General features: G+C 37.7%; 1 non-coding gene across 1 annotated transcript; it reads right to left on the bottom strand.

Moving 5' to 3' along the window:
* Window positions 1–8,554: 8,554 nt before the first annotated feature.
* Window positions 8,555–8,627, bottom strand: Trnak-uuu. Its single transcript has one exon. It is a non-coding gene; the product is annotated as a tRNA-Lys (tRNA).
* Between the last annotated feature and the right edge of the window lie 607 nt (window positions 8,628–9,234).

Raw genomic sequence — 9,234 nt, 5'->3', positions numbered from 1 at the left:
GTACTTCCCGGTCCTCCTCCTCTGCGTCTCAGGACTTCCATATCATTAGCAGTCTCTTGAGCTTGTTTGAAAGTCTCTTCGAGGTGATTTCGAATGTGGAAGCACTCACCCAGATAAAACTCCAAAGTGTGGATGCAGTTCTGCTGGAATTTTATGAGCAAAATGTTACCGTGACCTAAGACCAAGTGGCTTCGCTTTTGGCAACCCAGCAGAGGACTGATGCTTGGTTCAAAGGCAGAAATATGTCTATCCCAGCATCTAAGGCATACAGCCAGTCCACTTATGCGGTAAATGCTAAAGCTAACTGGAAAAAACGTTAAGCAGATTTGTACTACAGCAATTTTACTTGTAACAAGTACACAGACAGAGGCAACAAACTTGAAACTGTAGCGAGAAAGAGTTATGAGGATCTTGAGGGTTGTCAGGTGGTGGAATCAGGACTTCTAGTCCGTCCAGAAATTCCTTGGGTGAGAGCAAGTTTGGATGGAACAGCTTTGGTTGATGGCAGGTTAGTAAGAAATGTTGAAATTAAGACATTTAAGGATGGTGAGACTTTGACGGCAGCTGAGTTTTTGGATCAAAGAGCAGTGAAGACCTTGAACAACAATTTTAATTTGAAGAAGAATACTGACTATTTTGCCCAAGTTCAAATAGGTATGGCTTTGAGTGGCATCCCAGAATGTGATTACATTGTGTATTCTCAGGCTGGTAATGATTATCTTAAAGTACGTGTTCCTTTTCATTCGGATTATGTGTTCAATCTCTTAAGTAGATTGTGTAATGTTTATTTTGATTATTTTCTTCCTCTAATGATGGAGGATCATTATGCTAACTCTTAAGCCTCTCTTGAGGTGCTTTTTCCTTCAATTTTTTTCTCCTGACATTTGTCATAGAACTGATTTTTTTAATGCAAACTGAGTCAACTTATGTTTACATGTTTGTTTTTCAGTTTTGGTGCTGGTCATCGTGTTTTTTTGTATTCTTGAACTATTTGATTTGTCCAAAAATATTGTCTTCACCTAGTTTTTTTTATCTTGCTCAACTGTGATGTTATAGTCTATGTATTTTGATATGCCAGTATTAAGTTACCAGTGTGAAGTTTTATTTTCAATGTTCGTACGCAGGTTTCCGCGGCGATTACTTGAGTTCAGCATTCTTTCGGGCTGCATCCGCGTCCGTTGACGAAGAACCACAACAGTTTCGCCAGCTCTCCTGCCAGCGTCCTCAGGTGAAGGAACTTCCTTCACCTGAGGACGCTGGCAGGAGATCTGGCGAAACTGTTGTGGTTCTTCGACAACGGACGCGGATGCAGCCCGAAAGAATGCTGAACTCACTTTATTTTCAATGTTTTACTATAATATTTTGCATTTTACCAATTTTTGATCCGTAATGCCAAAGTAACTTTATTTTATGTATCTAATCAGAAAATATACTAGGATTTCTTTTGCAACTGCTTCATTTATGTTTTTCTCTCTCAAAAGCAGTTTCTATGGAGAAGAACGTGGTTGACAATTCCATATGCAAGTTAATATAACACAAAATAAGGAGAAAAGACAAATGTTGATGAGCAGTTCTCAGATAAAAGTTTTCAGTTCTTCGTACGCAGGTTTCCGCGGTGATTACTTGAGTTCAGCATTCTTTCGGGCTGCATCCGCGTCCGTTGTCGAAGAACCACAACAGTTTCGCCAGCTCTCCTGCCAGCGTCCTCAGGTGAAGGATGAAGTGAAGCTTTTAGTCATCTCTTATATAGCCAATTTTTGGCGCCAATTCGGTGGATTTCTTTCGACCAATCAGGGAACGTCCTCGTATTTGCGTTATATTACGCATATATATTACGCAAATACGAGGACGTTCCCTGATTGGTCGAAAGAAATCCACCGAATTGGCGCCAAAAATTGACTATATAAGAGAGGACTAAAAGCTTCACTTCATCCTTCACCTGAGGACGCTGGCAGGAGAGCTGGCGAAACTGTTGTGGTTCTTCGACAGCGGAAGCGGATGCAGCCCGAAAGAATGCTGTTCTCAGTTCTTATTCACAGTTCAGTCTCTCTAGTCACAAACACAATACTTGTGTGTAATAGCATTACATGAACTTGTCAATATTCATGATTGGAGGTCCAAAATTACTTAATCAACACAAAATAAAAAGAATTTCATCAGCATATGGGAGTAGCGTCCATTATATTGGACCCAGTATCATTTCATATGCCCGCAGGCGTTGAATCGCTCTCTCAACATGACCTCTAGCTCTCGCAATGTCAGCATCATCCTTAGATAACTGACTTTCTTCTGAAGAAATTAAGGGCGGATGAGTCTTAAATTTCTCTGCAAGAGAGGAAAATCTTACTTATGCACCTGCAAAATTACATTACTTCAAGAAAATAAATTCAAAAATATCCTACCGGGCGACACTCATTTTAAATTCTGTATTCTTTGTCCAACATCACTCCATCTTGGTAGTCTAATCTGTCCAACTCGCAGCTATCAGTGACAATATACTTGTCCGAGGCTCGTCCACCATATAAAGAACTTATCTCAGTTATTAGTCCAGATGGGGCAATGCCAAGATTGACCTTCGCAGTGTGACCTCCCTTGTACTGGGAATACGTTAAAATTCTACATTTAAGACACTTGCATTTTTCTATAGGAATTTCCATGCAATCCAGTACAATCCTGGTGAACTTGTATTTTGAAAATGATGATGGTAGGTTGGCTCGCGTAGTAGCTTGATCAGGCCAGGGTATCACTGACTTCAACACGCGTGCTAGTAAAGGACATGTGTGCTTAAAATAATTTCTGTTTGGACACTCGTTTTCCCATCTTCAGTACTATAACCCACTTTTGCCGTAAACTTTCTTCCTTCGGAAAAAATGGAAGCTTACTTCGGGTGCATTATAACTTGAACACTGTGGAACATTGCAGTACGTGGTGTTTCTAGAGTTTTTCTGGGAGTGCGGCACCGACAAATAACCGCGGTCCATGATTTCCGCAACGTAAACAAAGATATACGAGTAACGAATGTGTCTGAGTTAGAGTGCTTCCAGGCGCGACCGCCAGGGGCGCTGGGGAGAATCTTTGCATCGCCAATAGCATCTTATTAATTTTTTGACAGCAGCAGAGAAGTCAAGAGTGGAAGCATTTGAAATGTGGTGCTACCGAAGAATGATGAAGATAAAATGGATTGACCGTGGGAGTAACCAGGAAGTGCTAAGGAGAGTGGGAGAAAAGAGAAGCCTACTAAAAACTTTAAGCAGAAGAAGGGACAACTTAGTTGGCCACATTTTGAGGCACGATGGTCTGAAGAAGACAATCGTTGAAGGACAAGTGGAAGGGAAAAAGGGCAAGGGACGGCCCCGAATGAGTTATATAGGACAGGTTATAAAGGATGTAAAAGAGAATAAATATGTAGCTATGAAGAGATTAGCGGATAGGAGAGAGAAATGGAGAGATGCGTCAAACCAATCTTAGGATTGTTGACTAATGATGATGATTAATTTTTTGCACTTCTATTCTTGTATCTTAAACTGAAATTATTATTCACTTTGTAGAAAGCCTTCTTCATCTCTGCCATTCTAATGACTATTTCTACCTTCCTTTCTTCATCGTTGGTGATTCAGCTTTCTAAGTGATAAAAATCTTTAATCTCTTCACACTTTTGTTTTCCCAGTTAATGTTTGTCCTATGTTTCGCTGTATAGTAATATCTTAGTCTCTTTTTTGCTGATTTTCAGCTGATTTTTGGCCATTGTCCTTTCCATATTTGTCAAAATCTTGTCCTTTCCAATTTCATTATAGTCTCTGCCCATTTCAATAATATCGGAAAATCGATGGATAATACGAATACTGATCCATAAATAATTAGTCGGGAATACAGGATACTCTCCCACATAGCACAAAATATCTACTAGATGTCTGGAAAATATCTAGAACGTCTTCGGCTAATGTCTAGAAAATGTCTTGTAATATCTTCTACACATTTTGTAGATATCTGAATACGATATATACATTCTACAAGATATCATGAGCAGATATTTTCTAGACTCTCATATTCAAATTTGACCCACTCCGAACATTCAGGATAAATCCCCCGAATTTAATGTGTTTCGGTATGAAAATAGATTATTTTTTTAATTGAAAGCCTGCTGGTGGAGAAGGAGGTGATGGTATAGTGTCTTCTGCGGATTCTTCCTGAATATTAGAACCTCTCTGTCTTTCGCTTTTTCCAATAGGGTCTTCCTCCTCCGATTTCATATTTGAAGTTTCAAAAGCAGCTTAAAAAAAGCTTATAATATAGGCAATTCTCTTTTAGATTTCTCAAAGGAGTCTGCAACATTATCAATGACTGTTGATTCAGTCTTGCAGAAAGTCTTTTAAGATATATAGGTATTAAAGAATTTTTAATTCAAGTTTTGTCCAACATTTTAGAACACCTTCATCAGCGCTATGAATGGATATGAATACAATACTGTGTTGCACTAAAGGTTATGGCAATTTTTTTAATATAGAAAAAAAAAGAATTTAACTTGAAGAAATGTGTAAATTAATCAAAAAGATGAGACTAGTCTATTTTGACATAGCTTGTATTCCACTGAATTGGATTTGTTTATTGATGGTAACTAAGCTGATAAAGCTAATAGTTACCTATACATTTTGATTAATTAAACAATATTTAATTAAAATTGTTTTTTGTGCCAGTATTTTACAGGATGAAATTCCAAAAGACTAATAATTCCAATAATTATTATCAAAACCACTCCCAGACGGTAATTTTAATTATTGCTGCGAAGTAGTTTATGAATTTGGAAAAAGCGTATTTTTAAAATCTTTTTTATCAGACTTTTGTTGGTCAGTATGTACGAGAAAAAAACACGCTCCAAGCACTTTAAGTGGGAGTAGGGGAATATATGGGGAGATGGGGGAGGGGTAAGGCGAAAGACGGGGAGGGGAGGAATGTATTCTCGCGGGCCAAACGGTTGACCTTCTGGGGAAGTTGAGGCGGCCTTCAGCGATGACGCAAGCACCGTAGCTCTTCCATGGATGACCAGATTGGAGTTATTTAGTCGTGCTGAAAATGGCCACAATTCAACGGGAAAAATTGAGAGGATTTACTTTTATGTACTCCCTTTTATTATGTATCATGGTTCATCAAGAGGTTAATTGAGTACCTAATCTATCCATGCAGAAAATAATCTTTTGTGTGTTAGAGTTTAACTGCTCTGAAAAGGATGAAATTCAAAGACCCCATTTTTATAGATTGACATGTAATCAAAACCACTCTATAATTTTCATTTTGCAAGTTTTTTTGATGATTTGAGTTTAAATATAAGGAAAAATAATTTTCAAAACATTTCGAATAGAAAAATTATTTTTTGACTATCAGCAAAATATAATGTAATAGTATAGTCTGTAGTGTTTTTCGTCAACTATTCTCCGGTTTTCAAAATATTTCGGTGTAAAAAATTTCGCTTAGTAAGTATATTGTCCGCAGTAATACCTTAAAGGGGAAATTTAATTATATTAAAATGTACGAACAGAGTGTAATTGGTCATGAAATAATCATTTACCTTAATCGGGATTCGAATCCAGATTTTCCGATTGCCGGACAGAAATGTATCAACCACTCACTCACTCAATCATTACAGTATCACTACTGAGACCCAGTCTATATTAAATAAAGTCTATCTCATGCGTGTTTTAAGGGAATACTCCTTACAGGGATTGTTACTACAAAGTGCTACTGTCATCTACTCAACAATTAGAATCATCTACCATCGCAAGATTTAGGCATCTTTATTGTTTAGCTGGATAAAGTATTAATTTGCACTTTTTAATTAATTTTAAAATCGCATCAGCTGGTCAAAATTTCCTAGTCAAAGGCGACTTCTCTTAGTTCCATACTTGAAGTCTTGGGTTTATTACACGGATGCTATTTATCTAACTTTCGTTTTAGGCGATGAAAGGTCATTTCCGTTCATTGCTTATTTTTCATCAAAATAAATATTGTTGCGTCGAAAAACATTTACCTATTGGACATGCAATGAATGCCATACAACTTTACGGAGACTATGCATTCACCCTACATTTTCCTAAAAAAAAATATCTTTTTCAGTATCACATGGAGCGATTTTGTTCGTAAGCATTGTAATTATTCTTCAACTGGGAAAAACAAAAATTGTTTGCAAAAAAAGGAAATTTCAATGATATCCTTCGTTTTTATATGAAATTTTGGCAGTTTTGTTGCGATGCACAGAGGACTAGAATCGAAAAAGATGTCCAAAACTTCAAAAACGATTTTTTTGTGCTAGGAAGTTGAAACTTCGCATGCATATTTTCAAATAAATTTTCCATAATGGATTATTTGTTTCCTGAGTCTTCAGCTTAACAATATGTTTCAGGTCAAATTTGAACAAAGGGTTAAGCCGGTTAAGATGGTGAAAAGTGCACCCAGATGTTTTGGAAAATAAAATATATACAAAGTACATCAAAAATTATGTTTCCCCAAATTTTCAGGCCTTAACAATGGAAATTAAACCCGAAAAAAATAGAAACACTATTTTTCGTTTTCTATCCATATCTCTAGTTTTAATTATTGTAAATCTTTTTCTAAGCTTTAATATGTATATACTATTATATTCTATCATCCTGATTTTTTCAAAAATTTTGACCGAAAACATTAACATTTGCATAAGTTTGAAATTTTCAAAATTAAATTAAAATTTTTAGGAAACAATAGACACGGCGAAAAAAATATGTATGGTGTCACCCCTACATGAAAGTATAGCCCTAATTTTTTCAGATTATTAAAATTGGTGGAACACTGTCAAAAACACGAATAACTGCTTTGCACCATTTGCATCTATGTGTTCCAGGAGGATATTTGATTTGATTGTTGGGAGCAGCGATTTTTGATCAGTTTAAAATATTATTGATTAAGAATAAGGATTAATATAAACAATGCCTATCACACTTAGATCAATCTTAATTATTGGTTATAACCATACTATTAAGCTTTAAGTCCGTTTTCATGCTTCGAGGAATACAACCTATGCCGAAAATTATTTTTTTCCTATCTCCTGACTTTAATTTGCCATGAAGTTATTACCAGAATTTGAGCCAATTTCCTAATTCCATCGCGAATATGACAGAAGTGGAAATAATTGGTAAATCGTGTTTTCGAATACCTATGCATAAAGGTCGTTTTACCCGGGGAAAATAATTGTGCAGGTTAACTTAGAAAATATTTGTTGAAATTTCGAGAATCTGAGCGTGAAATTAGAGCAGGGGATAACCGGGTGATTGACACCGTAGGAGGCCACCAATATAGTCTGTATACCGTAGGGTGGCGCACGGGCCCGCCACCAACCGGAGTCGGTCCGCGAGCCACGAGCGCCTAGGGGACGAAAGGACCGGCCATTAAAACTTTAAGGATCCGACTCAGGTAGCCGGCGGGTCCGTGTGATACCCTACGATATACAGACTATAGGTGCATAGTTGTCTAGTTTTGCAGGGGATACTAAAGCTAGACGCAGGCACCAGGGGCGCAGCTAGGAATTAAGTCTGGGGGGGTTTTAGACGCAACTAATACTGGGGAGTTTGGGGGTATGGAATACCCTCCAGGGGACGCGGGAGGGGCGGGGGCCCTCCCCCAGAATTTTTTAAAGATAAATGGTTCAAAACGGTGAGTTTTACGGCTTTCGGAGGGATATTTTATTAGTTTTTTACATTATTCTATATGCAATATTAATCCAATTAAGTAATATGGATAAAACTTAAAAATTTCTCTGAGCTCTGGGGGTGGGGTGGGGGGGTTATCCCACAAACCCCCCCCCCTCGCTGCACCACTGGCAGGCACGAAGGCCAAAATTTGCTTCGGGGTGAGGGTCAGTGATGTGGGAGTTGCATACACTCATGCATTGTTATCAATTCACATTCCAAAAAACACCAAACCATTCATCGGTAATTACTCTCAATGGGCAGTTTTTAAGGTGAGCTTTCCCGTTAAAGTCCTTTATTTTTTGCAAATATTGTATGATGTATAAGGCAAAAAGAGGGTATTCTGTATCTTAAAAATTTGACTTGATAGATAAACACTGGAGTGATTTTCTTAATCAGAAGCCAAAAATTAGTCATTAACAAGTCACAGATCGAAGACAGCAAAATGGGTGTTCCCCATAGATGATCATACCCTAGCAACTACTCTCTTATGCAACCCGCAAAACTTTACATGTAACACTATTCTTTAAGGGCAAGTCTGGAGCGATTTTTAAATTATTATTTTGAGTTTATTATACGAGCCTATTGCTTATCCTCTAGTGAGATAATTTCAAGTTATACTCAGGGAAGAGAATTATTGTCTCACTATGTATCAACTCTTCGCCAAACTAGCTAACGTAGGAGGAATTTGTTCTGTGCATTTAATCTCCCAGGAATATTCAGCCCACCTCTATACAAACACGAAAATCAATACTAACCACGTTGGAGATTTCCCCCACGGTTCATAATTTGAGTGATGTGAGGAGGACGATCGATAAATCCATGGTTAAAGCAAAAAATTTCGCCCGAACAGGGACTCGAACCCTGGACCCTTAGGTTAAAAGCCTAATGCTCTACCGACTGAGCTATCCGGGCGCGTGGGAAAGGAGTGTGGAGTAAAGAGCTTTTATCCTTCTTGGCGTGTTGAAGCCGGCGGGATAAATATATAGCACTTGCGGTGAATCAGCCCTTACGTAACTACCTGCCTCTCCTCCTGGAAAGAGAGTCCCGACGTCGCGTCGCGACGCAGGCTTGTTTTAGAGTTCGATTTTCATTCGGTGCGTATTTTCGTAAAGGATTTGAAGCGGTCTTTAAGCTCTTCATAGAGCGGTATATTCAAAAATATATATTCAACCGACTCTTTAAATAAATAGAGTTGGAAAGTGGAATATAATGTTATGCAGACGAAATTTAAAAAAATGCTATGAACGTCTTCCCGAGTGTTTCAGAGAGCGACTTTAATTCGGAGGGTATAGTTGTGAGGGATTTGAAGTGGTATTAAAGCTCTTCATAGAGTTTTGTATTTAAAAGTTTATATTCTAGAGGTAATTTAAACATGCAGTGAATTGTTGAGGCCTTTACTTTGTAGAATTCCATTTTATGTTTGGAAGGAAATTACTTAGCATTTCTACAAAAACGTTTTTGTTTTGTTTTTGTAGAAAAGCTAAGTAATTTCCTTCCAACCGTAATTTAAACAGATAGC

Source organism: Ischnura elegans, chromosome 12 (assembly GCF_921293095.1).
Source record: "Ischnura elegans chromosome 12, ioIscEleg1.1, whole genome shotgun sequence".
Lineage (NCBI taxonomy): Eukaryota > Metazoa > Arthropoda > Insecta > Odonata > Coenagrionidae > Ischnura > Ischnura elegans.
The sequence above is the reverse complement of the archived record's forward strand: the minus strand, read 5'-3'. Positions and strand labels throughout refer to the sequence as shown.